Genomic DNA, 24537 nt, shown 5'->3' on the forward strand with positions numbered 1-24537 from the left:
GGCTTTTGTTATTCATAACATACCTCTAACACAGCACATACAATATGCTGTTCATTCTGTAACTAGTATAACTAATAAACCACATTTTCCTCTCTAATTTTTTAAGGCTTCTCCAAGTTTGTGTGGTCTTCTGCCTCTAACCTTGAACCCCATTATTGAACTCTGCCTTTCATGAAGCTCATATTAATGAAAGAAGCCTAGGAGAGTGCATCCGTCCTTTTCAAGGGCATTTATTTATTTTCCAAATTAAAATCCAAAGTCTTCTGCGGCTTCTTCTGTGGAACAAAGAAAATGCACTGGGCATGTTCTCTAGACAGTCATTAGGAGAAAGCAGCTAACACCAGGAAAGGCAAATTTGGGCAGGAGAACAGGAAAAGTTTCTTTACTGTGAGGCTGTTTCATGATCTTCCCAACAGTGACATTCTCTACAGGATGTAATGTGAGAGGAGGTCTGTGGATATAATTATTTTGAAAAAGGGATATAGCAATAATTTTAATAATTTTTAAGCTGCTACATGCATTCAAGTCCATGTAAGATGATCACAATTTAGAGAATAAAAGCTGACCTTGTTTTGTTTTGTTGGTTTATTTCTGCTGATTTAGACTTGGCTAATGGGAGGCACACCTAATCTCCTTTTTTCTGTTTCATAGATAGGCAATCCACACACAGTGGAAAGAATAGCAGACTAGCAGCTAGAATCCTTAGAGGTCATTACTTTCCATTTGTCATCAGACAAGCTGTTTAACCTCTTTGAGCCTGTTTCCATATGTACGATGAGGATAATATCTTCCCTGGGGATATTAGTGTGAGGATAATATGATATAATCTTTGTGGAAGTGCACTTATCTAGTATTATTATTATTAAAAAGAAAACATCTGTAGATTTGCTGGTAGTTTAGAGGCCTAAGGAGGCTTGTACTACTTACCACTGCGTGTTTTTCTATGGACACAAAACCTAGAAGGAAATTGGAAATAGAAAGTTGTGAACATGCCAGTAAGATGGGAAGCAATGCAAATGACTTTTGCTGGGTTTACTTTTTTGGGTTGAATCAAGTGAAATTGCCATTTTTATAGGTCAAAGTGGTCTTAATATAGGAAATTTCACTTGGTTCTTCCTGTTTTGATGGATTCCCGATGATAACAAATGTGCATAAACACACACACGCACACGCACACACACACACACCCACACCCTGGCACCCTTTCCTTTCAAGCAGTAACTAATAACTAGAAGAGCTATCTGATTTCCATTTCTGCTTAATATCTTCTTCCCTTTCTATCACCCCCTCCCCAATTAGGCATCAATTTTTCAAAAGTGTATTTATTTATTTTGAGAGAGAGAGAATGCACGTGAGCACAAGCAGGGAAAGAGCAGAGAGAGAATCTCAAGCAGGTGCTGCACTGCCAGCATGGAGCCCGATGTGGGGCTTGAACTCATGAACCATAAGATTATGACCTGAGTGGAAAACAAAAGTCAGATGCTTAACCAACTGAGCCACCAGGTGCCCCAGCACCAAATTATTTTGATTGTAACTCTGAACTGTCTTGCAAATGTGAACCTCTTATTTCTACTGCCACACCTCAGTCCAGGTCTTCATTTCTTGTCTAGATTACTGAAATCTTTCTATTCAGTATTCAACCTAGCAATTCTCTGTGGCAGCAGCAATGGTAATTTGAGGGCATATGGAAGGTGCGTGAGAATGACATGCAGGATCAGGAAACTGTCTCTAGATTTAGTCTGAGATTCAAGATATAATTATGATGAGATGTTAAGGACCTTAACAGAAGGTGGGAGGAGAAACAGAATGCTGAGGAGTGGGTGCTAAGAGCTCTTCAAGAGGAAGATAAGATCAGGAATCAGGAAGCTCTAGGACAAGGTAACAAAATCTGTATTAGAACAGTTACCCAAATTGCCCGTTCTGTAATCTCATTGTCAGCCATTGGGATTGGGGGATAAACCTCTTCTTACTTCTAGGCAAAGATTGGAAGGATTGTTTCTCCAGAAAACTTGAGAACTTGATTTTTCTACCGGAAAAATAGATGGAGTTATGTTAAAGAGGACCCTATGGAAAAATTCTCAAATGGGGCCCGAGGTCCCTGGAATGCTAACATGTAATAATAACTTTTCTTTCTCATGGGTCTACAGTTAAGACCGGTAAATTCTATTTTTGTTAAACAACATGGATCAAAGTTGCTGAGCTCTTTTTTTGAAATGTTCCATCACTGAATTGAAAGAAAAATGAATAAAATTCCTTTTTTCAAAGCTCCTTTTGTTAGGAGTTATACTCGATTAGTATTTTGATATGTATATATCCAGATATAAGATAAGGAAAGACTTCTCTTTGCTTTCCACACAAAACAAAGAGAAATTACAATTGAGTTTTATTACAGGAGAAATAGTTCCAAATTTCATCCTGGAAAAAATAATAAAAAATACTAAGTATAAGAGCACTTTCTCTCCTTCCAGATAGGGCATATTGGACAAACGTGCAGAGAATCAGCAATTAGTGATCCCTCTATCATTGGGCCCTGATTACTGAGAAAATAATGTTAATTCTGGAACCATTAACAGTTAAAAAGTTTTATCTTCAGAGATGCCTGGCTTAGAAAGGAAAGCATCTTCAAATTCAACAGCAACTGTGACAAATAGTTATCATGATTTTATTATTGGCCTAGGACTTGTTAGAGATATATGCTCCTCTAGACAAGTCCTTCAGTTAGAAAATAAAGGTATGAGTGGTGATGAAAGCTTTCAAAATAATTTGTCCCTGATCATTCAAGGGAACCAATATAATGCAGACATACTCCGGGGAATGGTATCATCTACCATTGATGATAACAATTCTCAAGTGAGACTAGATCATGATGCCTGCTTAGATCTTAGGTAAAAAAGACAGACTTCAAAAGAAATACAAAGTAACCTCAGGAAGTTTTAATAAATACATTTTGAAAAATTCAGAAAGGACAGAGACAAATGCTTCATAATAAAGTAGAGCTCCTGAGTAGAGAACCTAGGACAGACATGTGAATCAATGGATCAATTAGTTAATTAATTCAATACCCTAGAACCAGAATCTATAAGAGACACTGAAGATGGAATATAAATATGACACAGTCTCAACTCTTAAGGAGTTTGTAGTCTAATAGAAGAGGAAGAAGAGAAAGACCAAAGACTATAATGTGACCCATTATAGCCTAGGTAAGAGGTAGAGAGTGATTCTGCCTGGGTGGTCAGAGAAGGATTCCCAGAAGGAGAATTATCTGAGCTTGGTCTTCAGAGATGAATAGTAGCCTGCCAGAAAGGGAGGGAAGACATTACAGTCAGAGGGAACAGCATGTAGCAGAGTTAGAAAGCCTGGAAGAGTTACACTGGAAAGAGCAAGAAGTAAAATGTTGGGATTTATAGAAAATATGGATTATAGAAAAGAAAAACTAGTGAGATGAAGAAAAAAATAGAGATTTGGAAATTTGGAAAATATAGTAATTAGATTTGATTAGTAATTTTTTTTTAATTTTTTTTCAACGTTTATTTATTTTTGGGACAGAGAGAGACAGAGCATGAACGGGAGAGGGGCAGAGAGAGAGGGAGACACAGAATCGGAAACAGGCTTCAGGCTCCGAGCCATCAGCCCAGAGCCTGACGCGGGCTCGAACTCAAGGACCGCGAGATCGTGACCTGGCTGAAGTCGGACGCTTAACGACTGCGCCACCCAGGCGCCCCGATTAGTAATTTTTAAAGTAAGGAAATTATCAATGGCACAGTTTTTGTGCTCCCTCAGCTAATAGGTACAAAGCATAAATTGGCTTAAAATTGGGATAAATTGGGTATGCTCCCCAATGACAACAGGTAGTCATATATCTGTAATTCTGATTTTCCCCCACCTTCTTTATCCCTTCACTCCCTTCATCCCCTGACCCTCACTTGACTAAGTATCTCTGTGGTTAATTTATATGGCATTCTGGCATGGTTAAACAGCTGGGAGTTTCAAGAGCATCTAATTTTATCACAGACTGCTATGCATGATTCCATGAGTTATACCAGGGACCTTTCTTGGATGCCCCTACATCGTTGATCATGCCCTTACTCCAGACTGATTTTGCCCATTCTTGAAATGACCAAAGTAAGGAAATATGCAGGTGAATTCTGGTCAAGAAAAAAAAATTAAGAGGAGGGGCAATGGTATCATTTTTCCATCATATGCAGAGGGAAATGAGTGGGGTAAAACTTTTCACTACCTACTGGAAAAATAGAAGCTTATCAGTATTCTTGTATTTTATTTTATTTATTTTTTTTAACGTTTATTCATTTTTAAGAGACAGAGGGAGACAGAGCACAAGGGGGGAGGGACAGAGAGAGAGGGAGACACAAATCTGAAGCAGGCGCCAGGCTCTGAGCAGTCAGCACAGAGCCTGACATGGGACTCGAACCCATGGACTGCAAGATCATGACCTGAGCTGAAGTCGGACACTTAAGTTATTGAGCCACCCAGGTGCCCCAATATTCTTGTATTTTAAAACATACTGTCTGTTTTCACTATGACTATAGTGGATCACTTTCTACGACATGCAAAAGTGATGCTGGAAAATACATTTTAAATAGAGATAAATACCATAGTAAGGAGGTAGTATTTTAGCATTATTCCATCAATATAATGTATTTTCTAAGTAAATAATTATTGATCATTATAATAGCTCAGGTAAAAATGTTGCCATTAAAGAATTAAGAAAATATTTTCTATATATACATTTATGTCTATATATTTTATAGAATATTGACATATATGTGCACATGTGTGCACACACACACACATGCACAAATGCACACAAACATACACAGTGTAGTTTAGGAAAGCGTCAAGCCCCTTTCTGACAAATTTGCCAGCAGAATAAACAATCTTGAATATAATGAAAAGCTTGCCAAGTCCTGTCAGAAAACTCTTGTGGTTCAATGCAATTCTCAGATAGTGAAGAACCACTAAAATAACCCCTTCACTCAGACTCCTGTGATTCGCTGCAGGGAGCCTTCATTGCAGTTGTCACTGAAAAAGCAATCAAATTTAACATATAGATACAGGGAGTGGAAGCATGTGAGTGTGTGTTATGTTCTTGTGCATGTATGTGTTATGTATGTATACAGAGGAACAGCTGAGGTCTTTGCTCTAGTACAATGTATGTGAATAAAAAATGTAGATGAATAATTGGCAGAAGAGGTCTGTTAGCATTTCGGTGTCTTTTTTTTCACTCGATAGAGTTTGAACTTTATTAAATCTAATGGAGGTTTTCATTCAGGTTATATTAATAGATTTTTAAGTCCACACTTAATAGGACAAAATAGTCACATAGAATAGTATTTTTCAAATGACAGGTTGTGATCATTAGGAGGTTGTAAAATCAATTAATAGGGCTGTGACCAGAATTTTACAAAATGAACTTGAATAGAAAACAATGAGAGTATATATAACATATTGAAAGTGTAAGTATTGTGTGTGTGTGTGTGTGTGTGTGAAATGTGTGCGTGCATGTGTGCATTTGGTCATGATCTCCACTTTTAAAATGTGGCTTATAATTTTAAAAAACCCTGATATTTGCTAACTGTATTGGTCTGTCCAGGCTGTCTTGACAAAATACCATAGACTGGGTGGCTTAAACAGTAGAATTTATTTTCTCATAGTTCTGGGGGCTGGTAGCCTGAGATCAGGGTGCCATCATAGTTGTATTCTGGTGAGGACTGTCTTCTTGGCTTGTAGTCAGTTGTCTTCCTCCCATGGTGGAGAAAAGGACGGAGAGAACAAACTTTCTGGTGTCTCTTATAGTGATATTAAACCTGTATCATGAGAGCCCTCAAGACCTCATCTAAATCTAATTACTCTCCCAAGGGCTTCATCTCCAAATACCATCATATTGGGGGTTGAAACTTCAACATACACATTTTGAGGGGAGGAGCACAATTTAATTCTTAGCACTGACATAGAGTTTGTATCTTAATTTTATACTCAGTTTACAGTATTCTCATGCTGGAGACTATGAACTTTGTGAAGGCGAGCATTAGACATATTTCATCTTTATACCCTCCACTGCCTCAGGAATGTCATGCATTTACTAGCAGATAAAAAATAGTTATCAAACAAATGTTGAGAGCTCCAGATACTTGTATTTAAAGGGATAATAAGATAATAATTTGCACTGATATGGCTTTTACTACCTTTCAGAGTGCTTTACATCAATGATATCGCTGATAATTCAGAACTATTCTGTTAGAAGGAAGCAAACAGAATGTTGTGTTAATAAGTTTAATTATTTTTTAAGTGTGCTCCACGTTACAGTGGTAGACAATAAGATATTATTTAAGTAGGGGTAGGTTAAGTGTCTCACTCTTTGTTTTGGCTCAGATCATGATCTCACAGTTCGTGAGTTCGAGCCCCACATGGGGCTCTGCACTGACAGTGCACAGTCTGCTTGGGATTCTCTGTCTCCCTTTCTCTCTGCTCCTCCCCTGCTCTCTCTCTCTCTCTCTCTCTCTCTCTCTCAAAATAAATAAATATTTTAAAAGGGTCTATTTAAGTAGACCCTAAAATTTGTGTTTGTGAGGGACCCATGTTTTGTGTGGTCTGAAGCTTGTACAATTTTGGAAAACTTCACTAAAAACAAGAATAAAAAATAATGAATAAAAAACTAGGTTACAAGAGTGAATATTTGTTAGAAGGAAAAAATAAATTGCAAAAATTATAAAAGTTGACAGAAACGATGAACCTCCTCAGATCCAGGAAGATATAAGTAATATGAGTTTTTATCGGTGGCTGGCACCTCTATAATACTTTCCACTTTTTTGGTTGCATGTGCTTTGATTGCCTCTCTTCTAAAAACATTTTTAAGATCCTTTCTAGTAAGAGAATAGGTAATTTCTTTAGCATAACTGATTGATTTTTCCCTTTTATTATTGATAAGTAAGATTCACAGAGTGCTTGATTTCACGCACAGTTAAACTTAGTATTTGGAGTACTGCGACAGACTTCTGTCCTTCAAATACATGGATTCTTATATGTTATATGAAGTATAATTCCATTAAAAAGACAAAAAAGTTATTATCGTTTTATAATTGTATAAATTGCACTAGTCAATGCATATCTGAATGGAGATAACTTCTGTTTTAAGTACTCATGATAACTAAATCCTGTTTATGATGTTACATAGCTGATGTTAGTAGAGCTTTCCACAGGTTAGCTTCTTGCTGAATACATTTTAAACTCATAAACTGTATATATTAAATATGTCCAGCTACTTACATATTATTTTTTTTTACAAATTTTATAAAATACATCATTAGAGGAATATATTTCTTTCTTTTTTTTTATTAATTTTTTTTCAACGTTTTTTATTTATTTTTGGGACAGAGAGAGACAGAGCATGAATGGGGGAGGGGCAGAGAGAGAGGGAGACATAGAATCGGAAACAGGCTCCAGGCTCCGAGCCATCAGCCCAGAGCCTGACGTGGGGCTTGAACTCACGGACCGCGAGATCATGACCTGGCTGAAGTCGGATGCTTATCTGACTGCGCCACCCAGGCACCCCTAGAGGAATATATTTCTAAAGGATCCCTCAGGAGCTTGGAAAGGGTTCATGCAGAGGGGGGATCTTGAAGCTTAACATTCATTATCTTCATAGTAAATCCAACTCTACTTTTATTAGATATAGAAAAGGACCATTCTTTCTTTTAGTGTATTTGGTATAATCGGTTCTATGACTGCTTAATTGTGTGTCCATTTCCTATTATAGCAGGATAGAATCTTTGTTCACTAAGGTCTACATAGTCATAATCTATCTTATCTCATATAAAGAGGGTGTCTGAGATGGCTAACTGTCCACCAAAGATCCATGCTCCCTTTTGTACTAATTATTTGCCTATTTGTTCTTCCTTGCTATGGTCTGCGTTGCAGGGGCTCTATTCCTTATCCACTGAAAAATGCATGCATATAACATCTCATTTGAATCCTCTCAACTACTGTATGACGTAAATGTCATCATATTTTCCATTTTATATATGAAGAAACCAGGTAATGGTGAGTAACTTGATTAAAGTAAGAATAATGTGTTCAAGTAAATAGTGAAATTAGGATTTAATCACAATTTGACTCTACATCTTGTTCTCTTAATCATAATACTCTTCACTAAATATTAATTCTCTTATAATAAAAGTTATTTAAAAATTATATGTAAATGTCAGGATTATTAAGAAACTCTGACAGAATACACAAACTCAACATTAGTTTGCAGTCTAAGCATTTCTAATTAAGCCAGTATCAAATATAAGCTATGCATTTTCCGGAGTTGAATGACTCACTTAGGATGAATAATCACTGAAAAGAATTTTCAGGCATTCTCAGAAGATTGCTACACAAGTTTCTTACCAGACCTTATGGAGAATACTTTCTCTCTGCTACAGAGGTTTTTTCTTTTTTTTCCTCAAAATTATTTCGGTTATTCTAGTTCCTTTGCGTGAGTACATACATTCAGTTAGAATTAGAAATTGTCAATTTAAACAGAGAAGACTTCTGAGTTATTTATTGGGATTCAATTGAATATTTTAATCAATTTGAGAAAAATTGACATCTGAACAATAATTGAATGTTCCTGTCTATGAATATGGTATATCTCTCTAATTATTTAAGTCTTTTAAGACTTCTCTCAGCAGTGTTTCATAGTTTCCTGTATATAGGCTTTGCCCATTTTTTTTGGTCACGTTTATCCCTAAATATTTCCTACCTCTGGTTACTATTGTAAGGGTATTGTTTTCCTAATTTCAATTTCCAAATATGTATTGCTAGAATATAGAAATAAAATTGATATATATATAGATTGACCTTGTATCTTGTGACTTTGCTTTAGCTCACTTATTGGAACTAATAGTTTTTTTTTTGTAGATTCCTTAGGATTTTTCACATAGAGCATATGTCTTCTATAATTTTTTTTTAATTTCTTCCTTTCCAACATGAGTGACATTTATTTATTTATTTATTTATTTATTTATTTATTTATTTATGTTTATTTTATTAATTTTGAGAGAAAGAGGGAGAGAGAGAGAGAGAGAGAGAGAGAGAGAGAGAGAGAATCCTAAGCAGGTTCCACACTGCCAGCACAGAGCCTGATGCAGTGCTAGAACTCATGAACCACGAGATCATGACCTGAGCTGAAATCAAGAGTCATTTAACCAACTGAGCTACCCAGATGCCCCAACTTTTATCTATTTTTATTGCTTTATTTCACTGGCTTGAATCTCCAACAGAATGTTGAGTTAAAGTGCTAAGAGTGATCATCCTTTACAAGTTTTATTACAGGTAAAGTAACTGGTCATTCACCACTAAGTTTTAAATTGGTGATAGATTTTTCATAAATATCTTTTAGGTTGAGGAAGTTCCTTTCTACCTATAATTTATAGAGAGTTTTATTGTAAGTTAGGGTTGAATTTAGTCAACCAGATTTTTTTTTGCATCTATTTAAATGATCATTTCAGCAATTTGATTATTATGTTTTGGCATGTTTTTGTTCATTTGTTCTGCTTTGGGTTCATTAAGTTTGTTAGGTTTGGGGTTCTCTATTTTAGTCAAATTTGGAAAAAATTTTTCCACTGTTTTTCAAATACTGTTTTGTCTCCACCTCCTTCTCTCTTTTTGGGGACTCTAATCACTTGTGTGTTTGATCAGATTACAAACGCTCTGTGAATTTATTTTTTCATTTTCTTTTCCTTTTGTATTTCATTTTAGAAAGTTAATATTGTTATGGCTTTGAATTCACTGATATTTTCTTCTCCAGTGTCTAATCAGCTGTTGATCGCTTTCCATCTTTGTTTTTTCTTTTCAGATGTCCTATTTTAACATGTCTAGAAATACAGTTTTTTAATATATACCCACTATTTCTCTCATCATGGCTATCTTTTTCCTTACTTTTAAAAATATGTGTAACTTACTTATATTAACAGTTTTACTATTCTTGTCTGCTAGTTCCATTATTTATGTCATTTTTATGTGTGTTTCATTTTTATTCTGGTTATGTGTCATGTTTTCTTGTTTGTGTGCATGCCTTGTAATCTCTTTGTGTGCATGCCTTGTAATTTTTTTTAATTTTTAAAGTTTATTTATTTATTTATTTTGAGAGAGAGGGGAGGGGAGGGACAGAGAGAGAGGGGGAGAGACAGAATCCCAAGCAGGCTCCACGCTATGGCACAGAGTCTGATGCAGGGACCAGTCTCACGAAGTGCGAGACCATGACCTGAGCCGAAATCAAGAGTTGGATGCTTAACCAACTGAGCCACCCAGGTGCCCCATGCCTTGTAATTTACATTAGAGGCCAGGCATTATGAATTTGTATTGTTGGTTGATGGATTTTGATTTATTTTTTTAAGTAATGTTAGATTTTATGCAGGTACACAGTTAATTAGTTGTATCCTTTCAAGGTTAATCTTTGTAAGTATAGAGAAGAGAACCCGTTAGTCTGGGACTAATTTAGTCCCACTACTAAGATGATACCCTACTGAGAATTCTTTTTGAAGACCATATATTGTGAAATCTGTTCACTCTGACTGGTGAGAAGGCAGACTTTTCCAGTCTTGTGTGAACTCTGGAACTGTTTTGCCTCTTCCTCTTTGGTAGTTTTTCCTCCTGCCTTACATAGTTTTCTCTTATACATTTGCAGATCAATACTCAGCCAAAGACTCAGTAGGATCCATCTGCAAATCTATGGAGCTCTTTCTGTATAGAGCTTCCTTATCTTCGTTACTTTGTCCAGCAAATTATATAGTTGCTTTAATCTCTATTCCTGTCTCCTCAACTAGGCAATAGTGATGATCTTTGTTTGGGTTCTAACTTCCTGCTTTGTGGGCTGGAAACTGCCTCTAAGCAATAAGCTGGTGAAAATGCAGGACTCAGCTTGTTTGCTTTCCACAGTCCTGTGTTGCTTGTTGTCCCATCTGAAAATTGTTTCTTCTATTTGTCTGTGTTTTTACTTGTTAAAGTGGGAGAGTAAATCTGGTTTGTATTTCATCTGGTCAGAATTTGAAGTCTACAACATTGTTTATAATGTCTGCATAGTATTCCATTTTAAGGGTGTACTACAATTTAACTAGCTATCTATTTTGGATATTTACATTTTCTAATCATAAAAATTCTTATGTATAAATATTATGAAAATAATTATTCATACATGTTTCAGACTTCTTTAATTTTTTTTGGATAAAATTTATGAGTCAAAGAATATAAAAGCCAAACTTTTTTGTAAACTGAATGGATATTACTTAACCCCTCTTAAGTGCTGGAATTCCTTAGGAACTCACTAAATAGCAGTCTTCTTCACTACCTAATTTGTTTTTATTTTATTATTTTTTTAAAGTTTATTTATTTATTTTTGAGAGAGAGAGAGAAGGAGGGCAGAGAGAGAGGTGGAGAGAGAGAATCCCAAGCAGGTTCCACACTGTCAGTACAGGGCCCGATGCAGGGCTTGATCTCACAAAGTGTGAGATCATGACCTGAGCTGAAATCAAGTCAGATGATTAACTGACTGAGCTACCAGGCCGCCCCTTCACTCCCTAATTTTTTAATAAACATGCTATTGCAAAGGGTTGTAGGTGTAGGCCAAAAGAGCACCTCCGTTGCCTAGGTAAGGTAGGTCATGTGAAGTCTAAGTAGGCCAACCTACTATACTCAAGTTGAGTAGAATTGCCCAAGAACAAATAATACTGGAGTATAAGGAGCTTCACTATATGGACAGAGTTTGTCTCTTAGGGAGTAATGGGTGGCATGTTCCCAGCAGAAGGGTATTAGTAACAGGTTTCCAGGAGGAAGCAAGAAGGAACTGAACTGAAAACACTCCAGTTTATTCTTCCCAAATCTATCAATCAGGTGAGTTTTTTCACCCCCTGGGGCAGATGGAGTGAAGTTTTATAAAAGACAACAGCAGTTACAGTAATTAAGGTCTTATAATACGGAAAAAAAAATATTGGGAATGAGTAAGAAATGTTTCTCTGCTAAGAACATGTAATAGTCATTGATAATGTACTATATGCCAAGTTAGCAAGTATTATTTCATTCAATTCTTACCTTAACTCTATGAAGTAGTATTATTTTATAGGACAGCCTGAAGATCTGTACTGGGGATTTACTCAGTAGAGTTCACAGTATTTCTCAAAGTGTGGTTTGCAGGCCACCTGTGTCAGAAGTACCTAAGTAGCTTTTAAAACTCTGGTAAGTAATACAATTTCCAGACTATGTGGAAAATATGACTTTTATAAAATTTTCATACAGCTAAATTTAATTTATGCCTGGAGCCATTATTCCCAATAGATGACAGAAATATTAATTTAATGACATTTAGTTAAAACCAGGAATTCATGGGGCTGCCTGGATGGCTCAGTTGGTTAAGCATCCAACTTCTGCTCAGGTCATGATGTCCCGGTTTGTGAGTTCGAGCCGCAGGTTGAGGCTGTGCTGACAGCTCAGAGCCTGGAGCCTGCTTCAGAGTCTGTGTCTTCCTCTCTCTGCCCCTCCCCTGCTCACACTCTGTCTCTTTCTCAAACTAAACATTAAAAAAAAATTAAAAAAAAAACAGGAATTCATGGATTATTCAATCATTGTAGGTTTAAATTTATTCAGATTCAGAGTTATGCTCTACCCCTTTTCCTCAAGCTGTATCTAAGTTCCAAAGTTATTTTTTAAATTTTTTTTAATGTGTATTTATTTTAGAGACAGAGCACAAGCTGGGGAGGGGCAGAGAAAGACAGAGACAGAATCTGGAGCAGGCTGCAGGCTCCATGCAGGGCTCGAACCCATGAACTGTGAGATCATGACCTGAGCTGAAGTCGGACACTTAACCAACTGAACCACCCAGGCGCCCCCAAAGTTATTTGTTAATGATTCCACCAGAGGTTTGGTCTTAATTGTCCATTAAAGTTCTTGATATTTGCCTGCCAGGAATTTCACATTCACAGATAATTCTATTCTCCTTCAAGGTTTCTGTTCTTCTAATGGGCAGATTTCATCTACTCTTGGGCTGGGGTGGGTGGGGAGGGCTGACTCTTATCCAAACTCCATGGTCTATGTTATAATACTTGGATTTTACTGTTCAAAATAGCATTTTTTTCCCCTTTCAAAGTTGTGGGCCCTGTGGAATTAAAATTTTTGTCAAACACTAATAGATCCTTGTTCTTGTTAATTTTTTTGTCCTGAGAAAATGCTGCCTGACTGAATAGGGGAAGAACAAGAAAATTTGGTGATGGGAGTGATAAATGGGGAGAGAAACACCTCAGTTGTTATCTCAAAATATTAACTTCTTTTGTGAAAATGCAGAAGGATATTTTGAATCACAACTTCAGGGCCTGGGGCCTGGGAACAAGCATTTTGGCAGGGTCCCCAGTTTGGATACTGATCTCACATGGACTCCAGAAGATGTTGAGGAGGCAGGAGATGACCTAGTGGGTGTCATAATGATGTGACTACTTGGCTGCTCAGACTGGACATAAACATTTACTCAGATTTATCAGAATGTGTGTGCTGCAAAGCCTTCTGTACGGTATTTTAGCTTTCAGTCCTTTTTCTGTTCTTTTCCCTGGATCTCTGCTTCTTCCCTCTCTATGTTCAGTATTATTTACCCAAGGTTCTACTTCTTCCCTCTCCTAGTTGTGGGAAGTGGGTTTGAATGGGGTAGGAAGATTAATAGTTATTGGGCATCTATGATGTTCCAGAAATGTTATATGATCTCACTTAATCTGCACAACATTCAGTTAATTCTCAGAAAGGTTAAATAAATAAATTGTTCAAGATTGCACAGGTAGCAGGTGGCAGAGCTAGGATTAAAACCCAAGCCCATCTGGTGTCAAAACTGGGCTTTAATTACTTTATGTTGCTTCTGTCCTTGACAGAGGCTGTAGTGATACCTCTGATTCCCTCCTTCTCAACATTTCCCCTACTTCCTTGCCATATGGAAAGCCACATACTCACTTTTTATTTTTCCCATACTCATTATCATATTGAGTCTGTAAAATAAATTTTATGTTATATTGTCTTTTCCGTTTTAGATTTCCAGTGATAGTACTCTTGTTTATATGGCACTTTACAGAGTACTCTATAGTTGTGATTTAAGGCATCTTTATACTGACATGGCTTTGAAACTCAGGCTAACAGTTGTGTGGACAAGTTAACCCCTGAGATCTCCACATTCTTCTTTCAGTTTCTGCATTATTATCCATGGAGGTTTACAAAAATGTGTGTGTGTGTGTATATATATATAGGCACCTGGGTGGCTTAGTTGGTTGATTGTCTGACTTTGGCTCAGGTCATAACCTCCTGGTTTGTGAGTTCAAACCCCATGTTGGGCTCTGCACTGACAGTGCAGAGCCTGCTTCAGATTCTCTGTATCCCTCTCTCTCTGCCCCTCCCCCACTCTCTCTGTTTCTGAAAAATAGATGTTAAAAAATTAATATATATACATATATTTAAAATGTAAGAAAGTAAATAAATAAATATAAACATATTTCTTCCTCTGAATGAACTTCTTCAGATCTAAGGAATGTGAAGATTTCCTTTGTGTTAGATTATCTTTCTTAGTAGTATTCTGGTTCACAGTGGCTGAATTATGAATTGTTAAGAGAAGACTATAGGGCAACTATAGGGGAGGTGAGAGAACAAGAGTTTGCAGAAAGAAGGAGAAGGGACAGGGATAGCTATTATTCGTTTTTTGGCCTGTTGGCCTTTTCAGTTTCCCTGAGGTCCAGCATCCTTTAGTCCACAGTGTCGCCTCTTTCCTGGGCTCAGGTGGGTGTGACTGGCTACATCTAAGGACTCTCCTGTCTGTGCAGCCTGCTGAGCTGATGCGTGGACCTTCCTCTTTATATCTCTAGAAAGTGTGAGTGTATTCATAGACTTCTTGATGTGCTTGAAAAATTAGATACTGAAAGCATTCTTCCCTTAATGCATGAGGTTAAGTGTGGATTCAGTTAAATCTATATAGTTGAAGTGACATTATCATAAAAATTTTCCTCTTGAGCCCTGCTTTGCTGGATACTATGGATTATGCCAGAGCAGAATCTAAACAAGCCAGTTAAAATTGTCTCAGTTTCTTGGTTTAAAAGTCTCATTTTGTGTAATTATTCGGACATTCCAAAGTTCAGCTTTTTCTGAGGACTCCTCCTCTCCTATCCTATTGGAAGGATGATACCTGGATTCAGGAGAAAATGTCATCATGGTCATGGAAAATGAGAAGATTTAGCTTTGTGGGGCTTTGGGTTTTCCCTGGGTTCTGAGCAGAGCCCCTTGTCCCTCCTCATCATTGGCACCCTCATGGAATTGCCTGCAGAAGTCTGGGGCTAATGAAGCCTGTGGTCTGGCCTCTTGGTGTGGTCAGGGCACAGTGATCTTCCACTTGTAGAAGTGCTCTGCCTTAACTCTCTTGGTGGAATTGCTGACCCCCAACAGCTTCAACAATGATGATACTTACTTCTCATCTCCATCTAGTAGGCCTTCTGGCTCTCAACTTTACTTTACATCACAGTTTCTGAATTCCTTATGCATTCCACAGAAAAAGACTCAAAAATGCTACACCTTGTCCCTTTACGGTCCCCAGGTATTGCACCACAATTTTTAATGTCCCTCAGTTATCCTGTGTTGATTATGGGCATCTTAGCTGGTGATCTGCTAGACTTTTGAATGAGAAAGGGAAGAAATTTCTTGCTTCCCATTCTGCTTATTTGTATATCTCATATGCATTCCTCCCCAGAAGCAGCTCCAGAAACAAATATTTGAGTCCACTTATTTGGGAGAGGATCCATGGAAACATCAGTAAGGGAGAGAGGAAATGAGACCAGGAAGGGACGAAAGCTGTTGAAGAGTACATTATCCAGCGACTTATGATGTGATTTTAAACAGAGTAGAAATAAGGCTCAGAGTTGTCCCAGCCAAGGTAGGAGGGGGTTGGGATATTTATATACTATGTGCACCAGTCATTGATTGAGGGTTGATCTTGTGGGACATTCATTCTCAAGAAGTTTGTGTTCACTGTGTGTGGAGGCAGAGCAGGCTTTGATGGCCTGAGAAAGCCATCGGGCAAAGAGATGGAAATGCCACAGCTAGAATTCAGGCTGGCATTATCGGGTATGGGCATCACTCCTGGACCTTCTTGATACACTCATGACCCAAGATGAGTTTACTGGGTTCTGCTGCCGATTCTTCAAATTTGTGGCTCTGGTCACAGCTTCAAAAAACCAAAATAATACTAAAACCCCAAGTAAAGTAGTTGACATGAAAGGGCTAGTGGAACAAACTACAGACCCCATTTCTGTATTTAATGCTGTGGTTGTAACTGAAATTTATCTATTTTCCTCCTCTGTTACACATTGTAGATTCTTCTCGCCTAGGGACAGCACTTTGCTCATCTAGATTGCTCTCTCAAGTATTCCAAACCTTCATTTGTGGGGAGTCTGAGCTCCTAGTCACTCTACCTTTGTGTGGCTGTGGTTGCTGTAATTTTTCTGTTTGTGGTTACCATCAGGCATCTAGACACTAAGAGGTGCATCAGTGAGTGCCCTGAATTCCAGACATATTTTCCCTATTTGATGTCAGCCAGTGTAGTGCTGGATAATGATGATCAAGTAGTGTAGTAACTTTTCTCTGTCAGAAACAGCTACGTGGCAGGTGGAGCTTTAGGTTTATAGGAAAACTTACTATATACCCTGGTAGAAAAATTCACCCCCCAGCGAATCATGAACTCTATTTCTGCAGAACTTAAATTGTGCAATGGGAAGCACAAATTCCCTCAAATGGCATGAGAGGCCATTCCCACTGCCATGGATTCAGCACCATATAATGGCCATTGTTTCAAAGTGTATGGCTCACCTTGAAGGATAGCCACTAGTGCGCAGGGCATCAATCCTATCTAGCAATTGGCTTCAACTTAAGAGGTCATTCCTGTAGTCTGTGAGGTTTGCAGCTTCTGGAGGATGCTGTATGTGGTAGAATAGGGGATCCACTAGTTATGTCTTAGTTACTTCATTATAAAAAGTTTGCATTGCGTTAGTATTATCTCAGTTTTTATAGCCCTGTAAATTTTGGTGTATTCCACCTTAATCATTGTAAAATTTCTCTCATGAGTGGTTATTAAGTCACTCTGGTGAAGTATAAGGGGGGTTACTCTTATATACGCTTGTAGTGTGCAGGCTCCTTCCTCAAGGAGTTTGGCCTCCCCTTTGATCAATGGGCTCTGGGTCTAAGAACGGGCCTGGATCTGGAAGCAGGGTGAAGGATCATGACATTTAATTGCAGTGGCTGACAGCAACCTTCTGCTTATTTTCTCTTGATCTTTTTTGGTTATACAGATGAAGCAATACCCATATTATCTGTCAAGTTTGCCTCTTGGAACTCCAAGGTCTATTCCCTGTTGCCATATGTTCTTTGTGGGCAAGGACCCCTCATTGTCATCCCAGTTTCACTGCTTATGTCTATCTTGCTTCAGGAAATTAACTGCTACCGCCTGGCCTCTCCTATTTTAGAATCCTGTCTTCCCCTCTGAAACTAGGGGACCCAGTTCTATTAGAGCATGCACCGTTTTCATTTCTGACTTAAAAAAGAGCAGCCATCTCTACTCAGTGATGCCAGTGCCTTCCTTATTGCTTTAATGAAGGAAGTATCCGTTAGGCCCTTATGAGGAACACAGCTAATGGGTTCTGTGGTCATATATATATAGTAAATCCATTTTAATGTCCATTTCTCTGAGCCTTTTGACTCCATAATTAATACTTTACCAAGGTAATTCTATCTGACTTAGTATAGGTTACTATCATCTCCACATTTCAAGAAGCTGTCCCAGCAGTATTAGGATTGGCTCAAAGCATTTTTGTGCCTAGTGTCCTGAGTCACAGGAGAATGTCTGCAGATCAACAAACTTAAAACTGCTTTATATCTGCTCCTCTCACACCTTAGCCTTCACATCCATTTTGGGGCATCCAAAATGGCCCCCAAATGCCCCCATTTTCACATCCATTTTGTTGGTTTCTACAGGTACACATTAGTCAGGCTCTTTGGCCTTTTTTGGTAAACAACATCTTTCTTCCCAACAGAGATAGTACTTCCCAGTGGAAGTCCTTTATAGACTTCTTTCTACACTTAAAAGCAGTTTTAAATAGGCAGGGTTTAGAATACAAAGACTTTGCACAATAGATCACTGAAAAGCTGCTGAATCATGGAGAATATGAGATACAAAAAATTATGAGAAACAGAGAGGATGCACAAAAAGATTGCTTAATAATTTTTATTGACCAGATATGAGTTTGAATTCTTACAATTTTGTAGACCTGAGCTGCTTAGGCTAAATCAGGAAGTTTTTCATTGCCTCTTTAGAAAACTAAATGGTGAGGTTTACTTACCTGATTGCCTTTCATAATAGCAAAAATTCTTAGTGGTTTACAGAACTTCATTTTTAAAAAGTAAGATAGTATTAAATTAAAATTTTGAAACTTGATTCTAAAAAGAATTTATTTTTCCATATGTTTCGCTAAAATTTAACAGTATCAGCACTCTGTCCTACAAGAGCACAAATGTGCATATTCCTAATGCTAAGAATTTTGTGTGTGGTTTTTTTTTTGGTTTTCTTTGTTTTTTTTTTAAGTTTATTTACTTGAGAGAGAGAGTTTGCATGTACGTGTGCATGGGGGAGGGGCAGAGAGAAGGAGAGAGAGAATCCCAAGCAGGCCCTGCGCCATCAGTGCAAAGCCTGATTAGGGGCTCGAACCCACAAACTGTGAGATCATGACCTGAGCCAATATCAAGATTCAGACGCTTAAGCGACTGCACCACCCAGATGCCCCTGAGAATTTTGTTTCTGACACTATTTTCCACTAAAGGAATCACATCTGCTTAGAGGGCATCTATTTCCATGTCATAGAATAGGAGAAAATTAGGATTGGGAACAGCAGGTCTGAAACATACCATACAGTTTTTTTGGTGAGAGAGCAAAGAAATTTTTAAGAATGTCAGGGGATAGGGGCACCTGGACGGCTCAGCCCATTAAGCATCCAACTCTTGATTTCCACTTAGGTCATGATTCATGGGTTCGTGAGATCAAGTCCCACATTGGGCTCTGTGCTGACAGTGCAGAGCCTGCTTGAGATTCTCTCTCTCCCTCTATCTCTTTCCTGTCCTCTGCTTCTGTGTGCATATGCACTCTCTCTCCCTCCCTCCCTCCCTCTCTCTCTCTCAAATAAATAAACTTAAAAAAATTTCAAGGATAAAGACTAAAATGATAAAGAAGCAATGTAATGACATTCAAATCATGAAAATTTGAGCATCAAAACACAATAGGGGCACCTGGGTGGCTCAGTCAGTTAAGCATCTGACTTCAGCCTCAGGTCATGATCTTGCAGTTTGTGAGTTTGAGTCCTGTATCTGGCTCTGTGCTGACAGCTCAGAGCCCAGAGCCTCCTTTGGGTTCTGTGTCCCTCTCTCTCTGTCCCTCCCCTGCTTGCACTCTGTCTCTCTCTCTCTCAAAAATAAATAAACATTAAAAAAATGTAAAAAAAAGACCACAATAAAAATTATTGTTAATTGACATAAATTGAATGTGTGAAAGCCTATGAGTTCATAATGATATTCCATAAAAAGCTATAACAATGAAAAGTTTGAAAACCAAAAAGGAAGACAATGTAGTAGAATAGGATTATTTTTTTTTAATTTATTTTAGTATGTAGAAGAAAGCTTTATTCTTTCTACTAAGCATATGAGTTTTCAATATAGAGAACAGTGAGTAAAACAAATGATGAGTACTGATTATGGTTACCCATAATACTGGTGTATGATCCATGGTCATACACAATACCCAGGTAGAAAGTAGAAAAAATTACCTGTGTATCCTGAGATGACAGATTAACCAAGTGTCCTACAAAGGAGATTTACCTTCACATTTCACAGAAGAAGATTTACCTTCTTGAGCTAGGCGATGAGACTTCTAGATGGCTCTAGTGATTATAGTGAGATACAGATATCAGTAAATTTCCAATTGTGTCTTTGAAGATGATCCTCATCTTCTAGTATTCACGTCTTTGTGTAATCTGACCCTGCCAAGTCACTCACATCTAATGAATAGATTAAAACAAAAGTGATGAGGTATCATTTCCTAGACTAGGTTTTTTATTATTTTTTCTTTTTTAGATTAGGTTTTGAAAAGACTTGCTTTCATCATTCACTGTCTTTCTCTGGCTTTTTTGGCTTTTTTTTTCTCTGATGAAGCCAGCTGCCAAGTTGTGAGCTGCTCTATAGCATTCCCAACAGCCAGTAAATACAGAGATCCTCTATTCTACAGTCCAGGAAGAACTGAATTCTACCAACAGCCAAATGAATAACTTTGAGAGGTCATTCAGTTGAGCCTTGTGATGACTGCATTCCTGGATGATACCTTGATTACAGCTATGTGAGAGACCTTGAACAACAGGACCCAGCTAAGCCAAGCCCAGAATCCTGACCCACAGTAACTGTGAGATAAAAATGGTGCTGTAAGCCACTAAATTTCAGAGTGATTTGTTGCTTGCTAATGAATAATTAATACACCAACAATGATAATGCCAAAGAAACGAAGTTTAGGTGCATCCTTGTCCTATGTCCAATCAGGATTGATCGGCAGATGATTCAGAATTTGTGACCTGGGCTAGAGACAAAACTTTTTCAGTTGCGTCTGTTGAGGTTTCTACTAGGAAGATATGTATGCTAACTAAACTCACTGTTAACCATGTCTAAGAATAAGAACATGCATTAGGATGGGAATAAAGCTAACAAAGAAAAAAATGTAAGAATTTTAAATACCAGAAAAAGTTTAACTGGTTTTAGTGTATGCATTTTTTCTATTTCTTAAAAAGTTTAAGGCATTAAGGGATTCTTATATAGTAGATTCTAATATAATGGTATATGAGATTCTAATGGGAATAGACAAATTGAGTTTTGGAATAGTTTGAATAAATAAGTTTATAGTCAAGTTTCAGCGAATATAGTGTAGATGTTTATAAGAATGTTAATCTTTAATTTTTGAAGGGTTATTACATATGTAATATTTCCATTGGATAAATAATTTGGATGTTAGGAATATTTTTTTGATATATTAAAGCTCCTTGAACGTTAAAAAAATCTATCAATATTAGTTATTAACTGAGGATTTCTAAAATTTTAAATGCCTATGAAATGTCAATGCCTCTTTAAGCTTTCTTCACCTATTATAAATGGGAGTGAATTCTAATGACTTCCAGTGTTATACTTTCATTTCAAAGTAACTCACATTCATATCTAAGAGAATTTCTCAATTACCTTTTAATGGTAATTATTGAAAGTAGATGACATTAACTACTGGTCAAAAATCAAAGGTGAGCATCTTGAATATTGGCTATGTTACTGAACTGGTTATTGTTATGGGGGAAGGCCAGCCCTCTAGCAGAATCACACAGAAAGCACATAAACTTTTCTTTCCAGAGAACAGAAAGCAAATGCTTTCATCCAATGACTGTGTCATTTGGGTGAGTGTTGCCTTCTGAGTGTCTAGACTGTGTCTGGACTGTGTCCATTTGGGTGAGTGTTGCCTTCTGAGTGCCTTTTGGGTGAGTTTGCATTTCTGACTGTCTAGGAACCCCAATCCAAATGTATGCAAGGAACTCTAATTCAAATGAAAGAATTCAGATTAACTCATTCTTGAGTCATTTTTTAGGTAGCTAATAGAGGGCCGTATTTACTTTGTAATCTCTCATGTTATCCTCAAATTCACCCTAACAAGTACTTTCTTTTTTTCATAGAAACTAATTGTAGACAGTGGTGAGGTTTGTAGGAGATTGTGTGATATTTCAGAGAGTGACAGATCCAGAGAAACTTCTTCCCAGTCTATTGGGGATGTGTAGTTTTGCTTTGACCCCACTCCTAAAGTCTCCTTCTACATGGAAGGTATAGGCATACCTCAGAGCTATTGTGGGTTTGATTCTAGACCACTATAATTAAAAGCAAATATCACAATAAAGTGAGTCAAACGATTCTTTTGGTTTTCCAGTGCATATAAAAGTTATGTTTACACTATACTATCGCCTACTAATTATACAATAGCATATGTCTAAAAAACCCCAACATACCTATCTTAATTAAAAAATACTTTATTGCTGACTCCTCCCACCAACCACTTCTCCTCCGACCGGTGTCACCCTCCTCCTCCTCCTTCTCCATGACTTCCTTCAGTTATTGCCACTTGTCCACCACCTCTACCTTGGGGGCCTGCACAGTGGCTCCCTACGCTTGGGGCAGGAGGTGCCTTCTGCATGCCCAGCTGCCCCAGGGGCTCAGACGGCCTTGGCGTGTGTCTGTGTTCTTCGCCAGCTTGATGTGCTTATCCTTTGGGGCTATGGCGACAGCTTTGTTGGAGGCTGGCCGGGTCCTGCGGGCTGCTGGTGGGCAATGAGATCACCAGACACAAGCTCAACAGCCACCTGGCCTCCTGCCTGCACATGGTGTGCACCCTGGAGAAGACCAATGGCAATCTGGAGGTGAAGATCCACCACTGGTACCAGAAGCAGGTGCTTAGGCCGCCCGCCACTGCAGCTACCACCTCAAGACCATCAAGGACCTGCAGGACAAGATTCTTGGTGCTACCATTGAGAACTCTTAAGATTGTCTTGCAGACTGACAGTGCCTTTCTGGCTGTGGATGACTTCCCAACCAACTTAGAGACAGAGCAGACCAGTCCATGAGAGCTGAGGCCGACATGAATGGCCTGAGCAGGGTGCATGCTGAGCTGACTCTGGCCAGCTTCTGGAGATGCAAACTGAAGGCCTGAAGGAAAGCTGGCCTACTTGAAAGAGAACCATGATAAGGAAATCAGTGCCCTTCGGGGCCAGGTAACTGGCCAGGTTAGTGTGGAGGTGGATTCCGCTCTGGTCATGGACCTTGCCAAGACCCTGAGTGACATGAGAAGCCAATATGAGCTCATGGCTGAGAATAGCCAAAAGGATTCTGAAGCCTAGTTCACCAGCCAGACCCAGGAGCTGAATTGGGAGGTGGCTGGCCATACAGAGCAGTTACAGCTAGGCAAGGCAGAGGTCACTGAGCTGTGGCTCACCCTCTAGGCTCTGGAGATTGAGCTGCAGGCTCAGCTAAGCATGAAAGCTCCCTGGAAGACACACTGGCAGAAACAGAGGCCTGCTTTGGAGCATGGCTGGCCCAGACCCAGGCTATGATCAGCAGTATTGAAGCCTAGCTGAGTGATGTGGCGGCAGACACTGAGTGGCAGAACCAGGAGTACCAGCAGCTCATGGACATCAAGTCGGGGCTGGAGCAATAGATCGCCACCTGGAAGGCCAGGACACCCACTCTGACAACCTGCCCACCCCCAAGGCTCTCGAAGTCTGGCAGCCTGGTGGGCTTCCTGTTCTTCTGCAGAGGGGCTCCCCTGGGTAGGGACATGGGAGAGGAGGAACCCTGTATCTGGATGTTCCCTTGACCTGCCAGTAAAGATTTTTGGCTCAAAAAACCCACACCAACTTTATTGCTAAAAAAGTGGCAAACATTATCTGAGCTTTCAGTGAGTCATAATCACTGATCACAGATCACAATAATAAATATAATAATAATTTGGAAAAAAAAGTTTGAAATATTATGAAAATTACCGAACTGTGACACAGAGACATAAAGTGAGCAAATGCTGTTGGGAAAATGGCACCAGTAGACTTACTCAGTGCTGGGTTGCCACAGGTATTTAGTTTCTGTGAGGTGCAATAAAGCAAAGCACAGTAAAAGGGATATACCTGTATTTAATTCATGAGCTATTCATGGCCTCTGCCTGTGCCCTTACTCCTCCATTAGAGGAGAAAAAGGAATTTATTTGGAAGTTGAGTTTGGAAGGGGAAACTAGGCAAGCATGGTTTATTCCTCTTGACTCCCATTTTTCTTGGGATCTAGCTGTACAGAGAAAATGCACTTGCGGTTTGACTCCTCCTGCCTTAAATTTTATGGTGGTAGAGCCTTTCCCCTCAAGGTGCTTATGGTGATAAGTTGTTCCCTGTGATTGAATGAGTATGAGGAAAGCTCCTAGCCTGTTAGCCAGTGTAAGTAATAATGGAGATATTTTGATTTCTGTCTGTTTGATTCCTCTTTGTTTTTCCCTTAATTGGAACAAATTATGGTTATGAAAAGAAGGGTTTTCTCTATTATTCCTAACCCAACATTGTCTGACCTTAAGTCACAGAAGTGGTTTGAAATTTCCTCACAGACTTTCCCTTTTTGTATATACTTACAAATATTAGTGATTGTAGTGTTATGTAACTTCCTAATGAATGTAGTTCCTTTTCCACAAATCCCATATCTACAGTTAGATTTGCATTTTTTTTCCAAATCAGACATACATTTCCACAACTTTGGTAGGATTGTGACATACCTTTTGTCATTCTTCTATGATTTTACTTCCTGACAAAATCATTATTTTTAAAATTTATTTTTTATTATTTGTGTGTGTGTGTGTGTGTGTGTGTGAGAGAGAGAGAGAGAGAGAGA

At 38.4% G+C, this 24537-nt stretch overlaps 1 pseudogene; it reads left to right on the plus strand.

Annotated features, from left to right (window-relative positions):
• Positions 1 to 20913: 20913 nt before the first annotated feature.
• LOC106976902 (keratin, type I cytoskeletal 19-like) lies at positions 20914 to 24255 on the plus strand (annotated as a pseudogene).
• The last annotated feature ends 282 nt before the right edge of the window (positions 24256 to 24537 follow it).

This window comes from Acinonyx jubatus, chromosome B1 (assembly GCF_027475565.1).
Source record: "Acinonyx jubatus isolate Ajub_Pintada_27869175 chromosome B1, VMU_Ajub_asm_v1.0, whole genome shotgun sequence".
Taxonomy (NCBI): Eukaryota; Metazoa; Chordata; class Mammalia; order Carnivora; family Felidae; genus Acinonyx; species Acinonyx jubatus.